This window comes from Nycticebus coucang, chromosome 5 (assembly GCF_027406575.1).
Source record: "Nycticebus coucang isolate mNycCou1 chromosome 5, mNycCou1.pri, whole genome shotgun sequence".
Taxonomy (NCBI): domain Eukaryota; kingdom Metazoa; phylum Chordata; class Mammalia; order Primates; family Lorisidae; genus Nycticebus; species Nycticebus coucang.
The window spans coordinates 24576806-24593904 of NC_069784.1; the positions used below are offsets into that span (position 1 = coordinate 24576806).

The 17099-nt window shown below is 45.4% G+C and overlaps 1 protein-coding gene across 2 annotated transcripts in view; it reads right to left on the bottom strand.

Annotated features, from left to right (window-relative positions):
• The window catches only part of BCAR3 (BCAR3 adaptor protein, NSP family member), a 112105-nt gene extending 107338 nt beyond the window's left edge, over positions 1-4767 (bottom strand). Inside the window, exons 1-2 of one of the 2 annotated variants that reach the window (XM_053590306.1) lie at positions 4388-4767; positions 3374-3468 (exon numbers count right to left, since the gene is read on the bottom strand). The gene's annotated coding sequence lies outside the window, so the exon portion shown is untranslated. The remainder of the gene's footprint in view (positions 1-3373; positions 3469-4387) is intronic. The other variant, XM_053590307.1, reaches the window with a different exon arrangement.
• Positions 4768-17099: the final 12332 nt, after the last annotated feature.

Sequence of the window (17099 nt, forward strand, 5' to 3'; positions counted from 1 at the left end):
TGTGATAACAGATGTGAAAGTGCCTCTTAAACCTTACAATATCCATGAATTATATCTCTGCTGTCTCTCACCATGGCTGCTTCAAGCCTACAAGGACCAAGGCAGGAATGAGTTCTAAAAGAAAAGTGGTGGCTCTCAACCTGGCTGCACATAAGAATCTTCTGGGAAGCTTTTAAATTCCTGACACCCAACCCTCAACCCAGAGCAATGAAATCAGAACATCTGTGTGTAGGACAATGGCAACATCGATAAAGCTCCAATGTGGAATCAGGACTGAGAATTGCTAGATTAGCAGGTCTCTTTGGAGCAATTTACTCTCAGAATTGTTTACCTGGGTAACAGAACTAAGTGATGATGGAGAGGTATCATTTAATCAATAGAAGCATTCATTCATTCTTCAGCAGGTACATTTATGGAGCCACATTTATTCCTATGTGGCTGGCACTGTGCTAGGTGTTGGGAACAGTGTCAAACAAGACAGAGGGGGTGGTTCCTCTCCCCATGAGGTTCGTCTTCCATGGAGTATTACTCTATGGAGGATGAAACAATAAGTAATAATCATACATGTTGGTAGTTCCTAGTTCATTTTTCTAGATAAGGAAAATAAAGATTCATTCACAAAATTTTTATTCTCTGGAGGCTTACAGTATGCCAGGGCTGAGGATATGACAAATTAGACAGGGTCCTGCTCCCAGGAAGTCTATATTGTGATGAGGAGTCTGACTACCACAAAGAAACACAAATAGAGAAAATAAACTAGGTAATGTCCAAGTTGTAAGCACTCTGAAGGATATAAAACAGGATGAAATGATGGAAGATACTGGTTGGGGGTAGAGAGCTACTTCACATTAGGGTAGACTGGGAAGGCCTATTTGAAGAGAGAGACCTAAAAAAAAAAGAGAAGGAACCAGTCAAGAAAAGAGTTTCAGCCAGTGGATCTGGCAACAGCAAAGGCCTTGAAGCGGGAATGAGGGGTGAAGACTAACCGTAAGTCTCCAGGCCCTGATTCCCATGTTTTTTCTATTTGGAAATGTATCTGTTGTGATGTCCCTGGCTATCGTATACTTTTTATGTAGCATCTGATTTGGGCTCAAGTGATCCTCTTGCCTCAGCCTCCCAACTAGCTGGGACTACACGTTCCCACCACAATGCCTGGCTAGTTTTTCTATTTTTAGTAGAGATGGGGTCTCACACTTTCTTGCTCGGGCTGGTCTTAAACTTGTGAGCTCAAGCAATCCATCTGCCTCAGCCTTCCAGAGTGCTAGGATTACAGGCGTGAGCCACCGAATCAGGCCCATTGTTTGATTTTTAAAAATCAAAATGGTATGGTTCCAAACATAGGCTTTGGAGTCTGATATTTACAAATTCAGATCTCTCCTCTGCCACTAGCTATATGGAGTAAGACAAATTACTCAACCTCTCTGACAGTTTCTCATTTGTAAAAATGAATTAACAATACCTATTTCAGGGGTTTGTAAAAATCAAATGTGATCCTGCCTATAGAGCCCCTGATGGACAGCAAGTGCTCTGAGTAGGGCAGGGGCCACCTCTGCCTTGTCTGTCACTGTATCCCTGTTATGGTAAGAGATCATAAATGAAATCCCTGCCCCTAGGGAAGACTGCAGCTGGGAAGGATGAGGAGGTAAATGTTTAAACCTAGAACAATAGATGGAAAGATCCCAAACCCCTGGACATGGACAGAGACACACGTGAGCTATATGCAGGCTTTGTTAAGAAAGCCTGGGTGAGACTTGGGCCATCTGACTTCACTTCTCTCTACTGTGCAGGAAAACAGTGTCCTGACCAGGTCTAACGTCAGATCTTGAAATATATACAAAGGTCAAAGACTCAACCTCGATAAGAAAACATGAGACCTACGTGAATGTCAGGGGCAAAGGACAGCTTGACAACCTCTACCATAGCCCTGACCCTGGTCAGCAGCTGTGCTATAAAATGCTTGTGAACAGCAGCCCAACTCATGTCCTTTACAAACATGTCTCAGAGAAAATGACTATCTTGCAAGTTGAGGCAGAAGTAAGCAGTCCACTTATTTGGATTTTTCTTTTATTTCTGAAATGGGATTTTTTCTTCTCTCTCTTTTTTTTCTTTTGAGACAAAGTCACACTCTGTGGCCCTAGGTAGAGTACTATGATGTCATAGCTCACAGCAACTTCAAACTCCTGGGCTCCAGTGATCTTCTTACCTCAGCCTCTCCAGGAGCTGGGATTACAGGTGCCTCCCATAACATCTGGCTAGTTTTTTTTTCTATTTTTAGTAGAGACAGGTTTTTTATTTTATTTTATTTTTTTAGACAGAGTCTCACTTTATTGCCCTCAGTAGAGTGCCTTGGGGTCACAGCTCACAGCAACCTCCAACTCCTGGGCTTAAGCCATTCTCTTGCCTCAGGCTCTGGAGTAGCTGGGACTACAGGTGCCCACTACAGGTGCCCACCACAACGCCTGGCTATTTTTTTGTTGCAGTTTGGCCAGGGTCCAGTTCGAACCCACCACCTTTGGTATATGGGGCCCGGCACCCTACCCACTGAGCCACAGGCACCCCCCATAAGAGATGGGGGTCTTCTTGCTCGGGCTGGTCTCCAGCTCCTGGACTCAGGTGATCCACCTGCTTCAGCCTCTCAAAGGGCTAGGATTACAGGCCTGAGCCACTGTGCCTGGCCTGAAAGGGGGAATTTTCAAGTTAAACTCATGATTATGGGCCTTAGGAACTTTTTTTATCATATTCTAAACTCTGGACAGGTCACCTCCTCAGCTGCCCCATTATGTCCATGACAGAAAATTTACAATTTGGATCTGTTCTGGAGAGTCAGGGAGAGGAGATGGAAGAAGCTCACATATAAAATTAGCTTATCCACTTAAAAATGGAAGTTTTGCTTGGGTTAAGGAATTAAGAGTATCTAATTATTTTTGAAATAAACTTAAGAAGTCTAGCCAAATGATTGAAGTATGAATAATTCTTCTATAGATCATATTTCAAGCAACACAGTACAGGATTGAAACGATAAGGTCCTTAAGATTAGCATCCATTCGACAAACAGTTCTTTCTGTATGACTAGGAGATTGCGATCTTGGTTAGTCATTCTGGAAATGTCAGGCCTCTCAGCAGCAGAAACGTTGGAATTGGAGCAGCGAAGAAGCCCTTGGCACGGCAAGGTGTTTACGGCACACTCAGCACGCCCCCTGGCACATTCACGCACAAGCACTTCGCCCGTGGGCTTCCCAGCTATTCACCTGGCAGCCCCTTCCCACTTGGGGCCCTGCTGAGCCCCAATCCCAGCAGGGAGGCCTCCCCCTGCCGCCGGATCTCGCCTCAGTCCCTGGAAACACGGGCGGGGATCAAGGGCTCTTAAACTGACCTTTCCTCAGCCAATGTACTTTCCGCGCAGAGATAAGAGTCAAGGTTTAAATGAGTCCCTGAAGGCACGGCTCTACTTTCCGTCTCATCTAGTAGCTTTAAGGGAAAGCAGACAGGAGATTAGTCCAAAGCGTTTATTTACCCTTTTTGCACCTTGCTTCAAGCGCGTTAACACCAAACCCAGAGTTCGCCACCCCCAAAACCTCATCCACGACCCAACGCCCACGGGACACGGCGTCTTGCCAGCTGCTTCCGAGCCCGCTCCACCTCCTCCCCGACGAGTCCACACCTGACCCAAGTGTTTTAAAGCGGTGGAAGCCTCCTCCGCTTAAGCGGATAAGGAAGGATGGGCTGCCATCCGAATCTCTTTCCGTCGCGCCCACCGTCCCTCCCTTCCTTTGCAGTCCCCTCCCCTCCCCCCGTCCCCTCTCAGACGCAGAGGGAGCGACACAACTAGCTATTCATTCCTTCTCAACAAAGGGAGAGAGGCAGGAGAGGTTGTCAACAGTTACGGGGCAGGCTGCTGCGCTTTCTTTGCAAACTTCCCAGAAGATTAGAGGAGAAATCCGCCCCCTCCAAGCCCAGGGCTTCCTACACAGCCCCCGGGCCTTCGCGGGCCGGGGTGGGGGGTCCCGCAGCAGCGGGGAGAGATGAGACGGGAGGGGGTGACCCGCCGAGCAACCCGGACGGTCAGGGGGTCCGGCGAAGCCAGCGCCCGGGAAGATGCCGCTCGACAGCAAATGAGCAGATAGCCCCGCGTCGCGGGCTGCGTCCCGGGAGTGCCAGCCGCGCGTTCAAAGCGCTGGGACAGCAGAAGCCCCTTCTTCGCTTTAGCCACTCCGGTCCCAACGCCAAATCCGCTGGGGGACAAGACCAACAGGCGCCGGCTATACTTTCCCCAGAGCTTAACTCTGTCCAACAAACTTCCCAGCCCGTCCTCCTGGAGTTAGGGGGCGGCCCGGTCGCCCCGGGAGGAACCGCACCCCGGGACGCGGGACGCACGGCGGACACTCACCTCCCGGCGCGCGCTCCCGCTCTCCGGCTGCGGCTCAGACGCCCTGCGCCGCCCGCCTCGCACCGCCCGTGCGGCGGCTGCTCCCGGAGCTGGGGCGGCTCATGGTCCCCGCGGCTCCCGCTCGGCCCCGGCCCCGGCCCCCGCCCGGGCAGCAGCAGGCGCGGCTCTGGGCGGGCGGCGCGCTCCGGCCCCCAACTGGTGATTTGCGGCTTCGCGGCCCCACCCCGGCGAGCCGATTCGCGCCGCCTCGCAGAAACCCCCGAGACGTTTACATTTGGTGACCTCGTCTGGCCCTCCTCTCCTGGATTTTAGAGTTTGGCTCTTCTCAAAGCTCCTGGAGAAGCCAGTCCTCATCTGTAGTCCGATCACTTCCTTTCTGAACCCCTCTCGAGAGACAACCTTGCCTAATCCACTCCTCCCCCTTCCCGGCGTTATTGAATTACCTGGCAGATCTGCTTTACTCGCCTGCAGACACCTGGCTGGCTTTCAGTTTCAAAGGGCTTTGATGGGACAAAGACCCAGGTGGCCACAAATGAACAAGCCACAGAAACAGCCGCACTCGCGTGGACGTATTGAAAGCAAAGTGGGGAGTGGAGATAGCCCTTCAATTTTAGATGGTTTGGTGGGTGAAAAATCGGAGCCCACCGAGGACTTGCACTATCAGAGAAGACCCATTTATACAGCCCTAGAAACAGTACCAGGGTAGACAGACCGACCATGGAATAGTCCAAACCAGATCTGCACTATGTGGTCCCTGACTCACACGGATGTCGAAGGTACTGCTGTGTGCACGGGGCGGGGGAAAAAAACGGGTCTGCCCTTCCAGTAAATGATGTTGGATTAACTGAATTTTCACAAGGGGGAAAAAAGGGTCTTGACTCCTACCTCACACCATACCGGAAAAAAAAAATAATTCCAGATGGATTTTAAAGACAAAACAATAACAATATCCAAAGAAAAATATCTGAAAGGAGGGGGAGAGAAAATATCCAAAAGTGTCCCCATGACCTTTGCGTAGAAATAGATGTATTAAACACATATAGTACTTATGTTATTTTATTTTATTTTTTTGAGAGAGTCTCACTTTGTCACCCTTGGTAGAGTGCAGTGGTGTCACAGCTCACAGCAACCTCAAACTCTTGGGCTCAAGTGATTCTCTTGCCTCAGCCTCCTCAGTAGCTGGGACTACAGGCTACCCCACAACACCCTGCTATTTGTAGAGATGGGGTCTTGCTCTTGCTCAGGCTTCTCTGGAACTCCTGAGCTCAGGCGATCCACCCACCTCAGCCTCTCAGAGTGCTGGGATTACAGGCATGAGCCACCTTGCCAGGCCCTAATAGTACTCATTTATTTAAATGGGGGGGGGGGAATCACTGGAGAACATTACAGTTAAGTGCTTCTGTATAAAAAGACACCATCAGTACAAAGACAAACCACACTGAGAAAATATAATTGCACTTGAGCAACAAATACATTTTTTTCTAAAAAAAGTAAGAAAGAAAAGAAAATATAATTGCAGCATATACATCCAAAAAGGGCTTGTATACAGACTATATAAAGAACACCAACAAGTCAGCAAGTACATAGTAATAAGGTAGAAAATCCAATTAAAAGTAGGTAGACTAGGCTCGGTGCCCATAGCACAGTGGTTATAGCACCAGCCACATACACCAAGGCTGGCAGGTTCGAACCCAGTCCAGGCCAGCTAAACAACAATGACAACTGCAACAAAAAATAGCTGGGCACGGTGGTGATTTCCTGTAGTCCCAGCTACTTGGGGCTTAAGCACAAGAGTTTGAGGTTGCTGTGAGCTGTGACAACATAGCACTCTACCGAGGGTGACAAAGTGAGACTCTGTCCAAAAAATAAAAAAAAAGTAGACAGACTATCTCAACAGGAATTTCTCAAGTGTGGATAAACAGGTCTGGAAAAACCAAAAACATATGAAAAAGTTCTCAATTTATTAATCATTTCAGAAATGAAACTACAATGTGATATCACTACACACCCATCAAAATGGCTAAAATTAAAGGGTCTGACAATACTACTAGTCTAAGGGAACGTCTTAGGTCTGGAGTGGGGCTCACACCAGTAATCCCAGCACTGTGGGAGGCTGAGGTGGGAGGATTGCTTGAGTCTAGAAGTTGAAGACCAGCATGGGCAACATAGCGAAACTCTGTCTCAACAAAAAAATTATAAATCAGCTGGGCATGGTGGTGTACACCTGTACTCTCAGCTATTTGGGAGGCTGAGTCTGTAGGATTGCTTGAGCCCAGAAGTTTGAGGTTGCAGTGAGCTATGACTAGCCATTGCTCTCTAGCACAGACAACCAAAGCAAGACCCTATTTCTATTAAAATAAATACTTTTTTAAGAAAGAGGACATTTTATAACCACTTGGTATTATCTATGAAAGCTAAATTATTATACCACATATCCTATGACTCAGCAGTTCCACCCCTAGGTAGATATCCAACAGAGATAAATGTACATATTCACCAAAAAGTGTTCAACAACCCCCCATGTTCATCAAGAGAAGAAAGATAAACTTTGTGGAACACGACATGATAATTAGAATGAGTGAACTACTTCTACGCTCAAGATAAATGGATGTCACAAACAATATTGAGTGAAAGATGGGCACATACTATATAATTCCACGTACACAAACTTCAAAGATACAAAACATACCTGAGATGTTAACAGTGAGGATGGTGGTTATCTCGAGGGGTAGACAGTGATGGAGGGGGACCCAGAGGGAGATTCTGGCTGCTGCTAATTTTCTGTTTCTTAGTTCGGATACTGGTTAGCTGGGTGTGCCTCAATGAGTAAAAGTTAACTGTCTCTCAGTTCATAAAAATTAATTAAATTGTGTATGACTACTTGTATGTTTTATCCCAAGACATGTTTTTTTAAATTGTGCCATATTAGGTATATAAAAAAGAACTGTTGGCAGATCTCTAAGATTCTAAGTGTAGACCCTTAAGAATGACTTTCTACATTTTCCTTATCTAATGTTTTTCTGGGTTTGTTTTTTATCTTTCTATGAATATAGTATTAGAAGCATAAATCTTTAATCTTGGTTTGAAGTATCCCAAAGTATTTTTTTCTTTCTTTATTTTGAGCCAGGGTCTCACTTTGTCACCCTCAGTAGAGTGCCGTGGCATCACAGCTCACAGCAATCTCCAAGTCTAGGGCTTAAGCGATTCTCTTACCTCAGCCTCCCAAGTAGCTGGTACTACAGGCACTTGCAACAATGCCCTGTTATTTTTTGTTGCGGTTGTCGTTGTTTAGCTGGCCCGGGTGGGTTCGAACTGCCACCCTCGGTGTATGTGCCTGGCACCATAATCACTGTGCTACAGGTGCTGAGCCTCCCAAAGTGTTTAATGCAGTTAATGTCAAACACTCCAGCTGGTATATTTCTAAATTGAAGTCTCAGAAATGACTGTACTGATTTTTCTGCTGCTTCATCGGTGGCACTGAAAACAATGATAAAATTTACATTGGTTTTCTTTCTTTTTTTTTTTTTTGAGACACAGTTTCACTATGTCACCCTTGGTATAGTGCTATGACATCACAGCTCACAGCAACCTCAAACTCCTGGGCTTAAGCGATTCTCTTGCCTCTGCCTCCCAAGTAGCTGGGACTACAGTCGCCCACCACACCACCTGGCTATTTTTGTTGTTGTTGTTGCCATTGTCCTTGTTGTTTAGCTGGCCCGGGCCAGGTTCCAACCTGTCAGCCTCATTGTATGTGGCCAGCGCCCTACCCACTGAGCTACGGGCGCCACCACGACATTGGTTGTTCTTGATTTTCAAAATTCCCCTAAGCATAAGTGTCAACTGTGGAGCAGCATAGACCTGAACACAAGTCACACCCACAGCAACCTCAGACAAGTCATTCTTCCTCTTACTCCCTCCATTTCCAAGTGAGTAAATGTGTATCTCCCTCAAAGAGCTCCTGTGAGAAGTCAAGGAAATACCAGCCGTGAAGCGCCTGGCACATAGTAGGTTTCCTCAGCAGTCAGTAGAATTGATGACACATTCTAGCATTCATCTTCATCCTGTGAGATAGGAAGCTTCTTTATTATCATTTTACATGTGAGGAAACAGATTCAGAAAGGTTAGAGTTTGTCCCTTACGTCCTCGTTGCGTGCCTATGATGTGCCACGATGCATAACCAGCCAGCAGCAGATCCGGAATTTGGATCAGCTATTTAAACTTTAAGTTCAGTGGGTCTTTCCTTCAAACCACTACATAGTCACATGTGTGCCCCCACCCCATGCCTTGAATGTAGTAGGCGCTAAATATGTTCATGGATGAGTAATGGGAGTGATTTTAATATAATTTTTGTTTAGGTAATAGTCACATGGTACACAAAACTTATAATGATACACAGTGAAAAATCCCCTCTCTCATCTGCCCAGTCTCACTCCCACTACAGATAACTTAGAGTTTCTGTGTGTGTGTGTGTCTATTCTTACCCCCACCCCTACCGAAAAAGAAATATACCATCCTCATCATTCTACACTTTGCTTTTTTATCACTGAACAATATGTCTTGGATATTTTCCCATAGAAGTACAAAGGGATCCTCTTCATTTTGTGATGTGGTATTTCACTGGACATTTAGCTTATTGCCAATCCTTTCCTATTGTAAATATGCTATAATGAATAAAATATGCAAGTGTATCTGTAAGATAAATTTCCATAGGTAAAATTGCTGAGTCAAAGGGTATATGCTTTTCTAATTTTGATAAGTAATGCCGAATTATCTTCTTTTTCTTCCTGCCTCCTTTCTGAGATGGACCAAATTACCTTCTATAAGCAGTGGTTCTCAACCTTCCTGATGCCGTGACCCTTTAATACAGTTCCTCATGTTGTGGTGATCCCCAACCATAAAATTATTTTCGTTGCTACTTCATAACTGTAATTTTGCTACTGTTATGAATTGTAATGTAAATATCTGATATGCAGGATGTATTTTCTTTCTTTTTTTTTTTTTTTTTTTGTAGAGACAGAGTCTCACTGTACCACCCTCGGGTAGAGTGCCGTGGGCGTCACACGGCTCACAGCAACCTCTAACTCTTGGGCTTACGCGATTCTCTTGCCTCAGCCTCCAGAGCAGCTGGGACTACAGGTGCCCGTCACAACGCCCGGCTATTTTTTGTTGCAGTTTGGCCGGGGCCGGGTTTGAACCCGCCACCCTCGGCATATGGGGCCGGTGCCCTACTCACTGAGCCACAGGCGCCGCCCTGCAGGATGTATTTTCATTGTTACAAAACGGTCTCCATCCACAGGTTGAGAACCGCTGTTCTATAAGTAAGGGTTGTACCAATTTATAATCCCCAGCAATGTAAGAAAATGCCTATTTTCCCTGGCCTGGCCAGAAGGTATTATTAATAACACCTTCAACTTTTACCAATTTGATGAGTAAAATATGAATTCTAGCATAATATTAATTTGCATTTATTTTTAAAAAATGAGGCTGCTTATCTTTTCACATTTAGTGGCCCTTTGTTTTTCCTTTTTTGTTATTTGTATTTCCATTTTTCTATCCACTTGCTGTTCTTTTTCTTATCAATTTTCTAGGGCTTCTTTCCATATTAAGAAGTTTAGCTGTTTGTGGCCTGAACAGATACTTTTTCCAGTCATAATATTAAAGAAAAGAGGTGATATGTGCAGCACCATTATTTTGGGAAGCTCACTCTGTAAGCAAGTAGAATGAATTATGGACGTGAAAGCCAAAGTAGCGACGTTGATCAAAAGGCTATGGAGGGCTCATGCCCGTAATCCTAGTATTTTGGGAGGGCAGAAGGGAGGATTGATAGAGACCAAAAGTGAGCAAGAGCAAGACTCTGTTTCTACAAAAAATAAGAAAATTAGCCAGGTTTGGTGGTGTGTGCCTGTAGTCCTAGGTAGGAGAGGCTGAGACAGGAGTGTTAGATCTGTAGGGTAGCTTGAGGTAGTCACTAAAATAACTGAAGAAAACCAGTAAGGTTTTAGTAAGAAAAAGAAAGTATTGGCTTGGCGCCTATAGTTCAGCGCATATACACCAGGGCTAATGGGTTCAAAACCAGCCTGGGCCTGCCAAACAACAATGACAACTACAACCAAAAAATAGCCAGGAGTTGTGGCGGGTGCCTATAGTCCCAGCTACTTGGGAGGCTGAGGCAGGAGAATCACTTAAGCCCAAGAGTTTGAGGTTGCTGTGAGTTGTGACTCCGTGGCAGTCTACCGAGGGCAATATAATAAGACTCTTGTCTCAAAAAAAAAAAAAAGAATTTATTAATGACCTGCACAGCAAGCTAGGGCCCATCCTAGCGACTGCAGGCATCCTAGAAGGTGCAGCTCTGGGTTTTATATATATCTTTGAGGAGTATCAAATGCTTCTGGGAAGTCTGTCAGGGTCTTAATTAACTCTATTCTCAAAACAAACCGCCAGCAAGGTCATAATAACAAACCCCCTGCATACTCATCAGCCTCATTCCTATAACAGCCCAGGTCAGCCTGACCCAGACCAGTCCAAAATATCCTAACTGCATCTGCTCTGCTCATATCTAGCTAGCTATCTAACAGTGGGACCACTGAGCCTAGTAGTTTGAGGTTGTAGTGACCTATGAGGATGCCATTGCACTCTAGCAAGACCCTGTCTTTAAAAATAATAAATTAAAAGAAATTTTGAAAGGAAAGGGCAAAATTTCTTACCGAGAAATAACTGGCAAGAATTAATAATTATCAGTGATAACAATTACAGTAACAATTGCTGCACTTGGTTAGGAGTAACTTCGTGCCTAATACCATGCTAAATGTTTTACAGATGTTAAGCCATGAACTGATACTGCTGTTATTTCACAAATCAGAGAGGTGAGTTTACCACGTAAGTAACTTATTCAAATTCACACAAGATGAAGATGGCAGAACCATGGCTAACCCAGCTCTGTCTAACCCCAGCTGCCTTGCTGGGTGAAAGAGAATAATGAGAGGTCTTCACCTAACAGACTGAGTAATTGCCTGGCCTGGTGACAGGTGTAGAAGACAGACAACAGCTGCCTCTGGCTGGGGTGACATGCTCAGTTTTAGGTACAGGGAGCATTTTCCAAGCTTGTTCTTACAGATCATCACTCTTACCGCAATGTCTCTGAGTCAAAGGGGTTGTACCCTCACTTTATTGGTGAGAAGACTGAACTGCCATAAATTAAATAACCCGTCCCAGCTCAAATGTCCTACTCTCTAGAAAACCTTCTCTGATAGGTTGGTTTGCTGGTCATATGCACCTTACAGCACCCTTTCCTTCCTGGAATTTGGCACAGTTGGTAATTACACATTCATTCCTGTTACTGCTGTTTGATACCCGTTACTCTATGGACTCTAAGATCTATATTGGGTTTTGTCTTTGAAACCCTTTTTCCAGAATGGCCATTAGAGCTTTTGTCCTGCAAGGTCTGACAATTAAGTTTGAGAATTAACCCTAGAAAAAGTGTTTTGAAGGGTAGACCAGGCCCTGGTTATCAGTGCATAGCTTCCCAAGGGATGTACTTCAGAGGCGACTGTAGTGATATTTGGTAATGAGGTATGTAGCACTTTTTCCAGGATGAATTCAAGAACTTTATTGTCCAACCTTATATATACATGTGTATATATGCTCATCTTGGAGATGGCATGATTATCTAGATCTAAACCACCTATCTGAGGACTTTTATTACCAAATTCTGCACCCTGTTTCCCATTTACTTCCTTAATCTAATTACTAGCTTTTTATTAATTAGCTTCTTAATTTATTCAACAATTGGAAAGAAATACACCAAAATGTGTCTGGATAGAAGTTCCAGATGATTTAATTTCTTCATTTACACAGCTTTCCTTTTCAGTTTTTTCTTTTTCTTTTCCTTTTTTTTTTGAAACAGAGACTCCCTATTGTCACCCAGGATAGAGTGCAGTGGTGTTGGCCTCACAGCAACCTTGAAGTCCTGAGCTCAAGCAATCCTCCTGCCTCAGTCTCCCGGAGTGCTAGGATTACAGGTGTAAGCCACTGTGCCTGGCCTCCTTTTCATTCTGTTCTAGCAGTAAGCAGCAATAATAATATGTTATTATTAAAATGTTACTTAGAAAACAAATCCAAAACAAAACAAAAATAAAAAATAAATCAGAAAACATACCAAGTTAATTGAGCCTTTAAGCATCACTAGCACTAGATAGATACAAAGATGAACGCATTACCAGATCTTACATCCCAGTAGGGAACATGGCACAGACAGAGAAAGGGAAGCTCAGGCTGCAGCTGCTGCAGAGAGCTGTGCTCTGGGAATACAGAGGAGAGATGGAAAGTACTGGAGAACAGACTGATGTTGGTGAGGCTGATGAAAACAAAGGAGAGGGAGGAGTTTTTAAAAAAAAATTCTTTACTATGGAAATGTAAAAAGAGGAAACAAATGTATTACATGTAAAACCCAGTGGCAGTGACCACGTGGCTGCCATCTTGAGTTATGACGAGAAAGATCTCAGTTTAGATGCTGCAGGCTGCTTCAGCTATGGCGGAGACAGGTGTGGCAGCGAGCCTTGCGACTTTGCTCTAGTACAGAAGGGGGGGGGGGGGGTTTGAGGGAAAGGCAGGAAACAAAAGCCTTTAAGCTTCACCAGTTCCCCAATGAACCAGGAGCCAGAATGACAGAGAAACCTGCCTTGCTTGGATGTATTCATTCAATCGTTGAGAGCAAAGTCGGACTTCTGAGTGCTCACTCACCTGAACGTGCTACTGTATACATTCTAAGACACTCACGGCAGTATTGTTTATCTGTAGAAGGTGCTATGATCATGGCGCATCTGTGCTGTGGCACACTATGCAGCTAATACGAACAAGGTAATCCTGTAGGTACCCACACTCAAAGGTGGCTGCGAATAGGAAATGAAAAAGACAAGTTGCCCTTTTGATGCGAAAATAACAAACTTCTGTAATTCTGTGTGTTTCTGTGAGATTATGTACAAAAGGTCTAGAAGAATTTCTTCCCATCAAACTGTTTGAGAAGTGAAACTGACAGCTAAGAGACCTTCTTTTTCCTTCATGTTATTCTAAACTATTTGAATTTGTTTCTGATAGGTACCAACTGCTTCTATAATTAATAACAATTTGCATTTTACTATGTGCCAGGTACCCTTCTGAGAGCCACTTTAAGTCCATTAACTCATTTGATTCTGACGATAATCCTATGAGGTGGAATAATCCCATTCTTATCCCCTTTTACGGAGGACACAGTCCTTGCCCAGGTCGCGGGAACATGTAAACGAGTTGAGCTTTGAACCCAGGCCATCTGGCTCAGACTTTGTGCCTCAAAAAGATTGAATAGATAAATCAGTAGCACTGCTTTTAGAATCAGGCACATCTGCATCTGAATCCATTTTTTGCTAATTAGCTGTGTGATTCTGACCAAGTCTCTTACTTCTGGGTCAGTTTCCTCATCTGTTAAGTGGGGATAATGGTCACATACACCGTTGTGAGAACTGTGGGAAATATAGTCAGAGCCAGGCACTTAGGGGCCTTGATGATACAGATTATTTCCTCTATTGAGATTAAATTACCATCCATTTTTTTTTTTTTTTTTTTTTGTAGAGACAGAGTCTCACTGTACCGCCCTCGGGTAGAGTGCTGTGGCGTCACACGGCTCACAGCAACCTCTAACTCTTGGGCTTACGCGATTCTCTTGTCTCAGCCTCCGAGCAGCTGGGACTACAGGCGCCCGCCACAACACCCGGCTATTTTTTTGTTGTTGTTGCAGTTTGGCCGGGGCTGGGTTTGGACCCGCCACCTCGGCATATGGGGCTGGTGTCCTACTCACTGAGCCACAGGCACCGCCCAAATTACCATCCCTTTAATGTATATTGAATTTACAACCGGGCACTGTGGTTTATGCCCATAATCCCAGAACTGTGGGAGGCTGAGGCTGGAGGATTGCTTAAGCTCAGAAGTTCACAACTTGTCTGAGCAAGAGTAAGACACCAACTCATTAAAAAAAAGAAAAACCCAGCTGGGCTCTGGGGCAAGCACCTGTAATCCCAGCGGCTTCAGGAGGCTGAGACAGCAGGATGCCCACAGCCGGAGTCTGCGGTTGCAGTGGGCTACGATACCACTGCATCTGCTCAGGGCATAGGGTGGGATTCTGTCTCAACAACAACAACAAAACGAAGCAACTGAATTTACAGGTTGTATTCTTAATTGGCAGCCTAACATCATCAGGCGCGTCAAGGCTGAGGAAGGAGGGACTTGGGGAAAAGCAGGAATTGAACTGAGAAAGCGGAAAATGTGAAATTAACACTTTACCTCTTTCACAGTGTTTCCTAAAAGCCCATCCAGTGAAGCCAATAAAATAAAACATTTATAAGAGTTTTAAAATCATACAAATTCTTAGAATGAGGGTCTGGAGGTTCAGGGATTTCCCAGGCCACCAAGACAATTATGTAACAACCAGGACTGATAGTTAGATGTTCTAACGCTGTGTCCCACCCTCTTCCCATGACACCCAAGGCCTGAGCCCTTGTTGGGAGTCATGATTGGGAAGCAGTCACTTCAGCCTCTTTGAAGGAAAGCATTATAGAAGTGATAGTGGTAATAATAATAGTCTTCTTGGGGGGACTATTACATCACTTTACATGTTGCTGTTGCTGAGTGGGGAAAGTGGGCTCCCTCACACTTCATAGCTAAACTGACTCAGTGGCAAGTGCGGCGGACCCATCCCTGTGGAGCCCACACAGCCTGGAGTCAGATGACTATCCCTTTCTCTCAGCCGGGTATGGCGCTTATTTTTATAGCAGTCATCATTCCTCACGCAGGACACAATTTGCCCTGTCTGAGACAGGTGGCCTTGATGGGCAGGTGGCTGGTGTCGGGTGGGGGAAGTGGCTTAAGTGGGCTTTGGTCATAGCCCTCAGTAGTGAGCCTCCTGCCTTATGCCTGGTCTTTCCTCACATTTGACTCCAGAGCACCAGGGTCAGGTGGGAGCCAGGGAAGGGATATTTGTGAGGCTCCAACCGGGGGTGTGTTTTTCAGGTTCAGTCAATCCCTGTGAGGTAGAAGTTGTTATCCTATTCACCAGAGAGAAGAGATGGTGACTGATGGTGTCTGGAGATGGAAAGATCCAGAGTTCTGGCTCTGCGCTGGTAGCTCAGTGGCTAGGGCGCTGGCCACATACACCGGGGCTGACGGGTTCGAACCCAGCCCAGGCCTGCCAGACAACAATGACAACTGCAACAACAACAACAAAATAGCCAGGCATTGTGGCAGTCACCTGTAGTCCCAGCTACTCGGGAGGCTGAGGCAAGAGAGTGGCTTAAGCCCAAGAGTTGGAGGTTGCTGTGAGCTATGACCGAGGGCGACACAGTGAGACTCTGTCTCGAAAAACAAAAAGAAAGATCCAGAGTTCTCTGTCTTTTTTCCAACAAGACATAAATATTGTACAACTCACTCCTGGGTGAGAGCCAGAGATATGTGATCCCACACCTTTCACTCAGGAAACCCTTTGATTGCTAAAATGTGACAGCTATTAAAGCTGGAATTTGTTACACTATTCTCTCTCTACTTTGGGTATGCTCAGAAAATACCACAATGAAAAGTTAAAATAAATTTTTAAAAGATACTTTGAAATGCAAGCGAGTGAAAGAGGTGTTATGATAGAGACAATCTCTCATCTGCCAGTTTATTTTTTAAGCAAACGATTTACATACAACCTGTGGCACTTGCACTGTTAGTAACAAAGTGCTTGGCAGTACAAGAGCAGCTGGCGTCGCAAGTTGAGGGCTGGAGAGGCCATCAGTGTGCCCTGTCCTCCCTGGTTCCTTCCTCACAGGAACCCCACTGCCACCCCTGCCAACACACGCAGTGGGTGTGAGGCACTCCTTTTGGGTAGTGGCCATTTGAACTGCTTTTAATGGCACTGTTGACAGTACCAACATTTCCAGATAATAAGAATAACTTGGCTCGGTGCCCATAGCACATTGGTTAGGGCGCCAGCCACATACACTGAGGGCGGCAGGTTCGAACCTGGCCTGGGCCAGCTAAACAACAATGACAACTGCAACAAAAAAATAGCTGGGTGTTGTGGCGGGCGCCTGTAGTCCCAGCTATTTGGGAGGCTGAGGCAAGAGAATCGCTTAAGCCCAAGAGTTGGAGGCTGCTGTGAGCTGTGATGCCACAGCACTCCACCAAGGGTGACGTAGTGAGACTCTGTCTCAAAAAAAAAAAGAACAGGGCGGTACCTGTGGCTCAGTGGGTAGGGCGCCAGCCCCATATACCGAGGGTGGCAGGTTCAAACCCGGCCACGGACAAACAGAAAAATAGCCAGGCGTTGTGTTGAGCACCTGTAGTCCCAGCTACTTGGTAGGCTGAGGCAATAGAATCACTTAAGCCCAAGAGTTGGAGGCTGCTGTGAGCTGTGTGATGCCACAGCACTCTACCGAGGGTGATAGAATAAGATTCTGTCTCCAAAAAAAAAAAAAAAAAAAATATATATATATATATACACACACACACATATACTTCTAAGGCCAGGTGTGGTGGCTCACTCCAGTAATCCCAGCACTCTGGAAGGCCAAGGTGGGTGGATTGCTTGAGCTCTGGAGTTCAAGACCAGCCTGAGCAGGAGCAATACGCCATCTCTAAAAATTAAATTAAATTAAAACAGAGAAACTAGCCAGGCATAGTGTCGGGCACCTTAGTCTCAGCTACT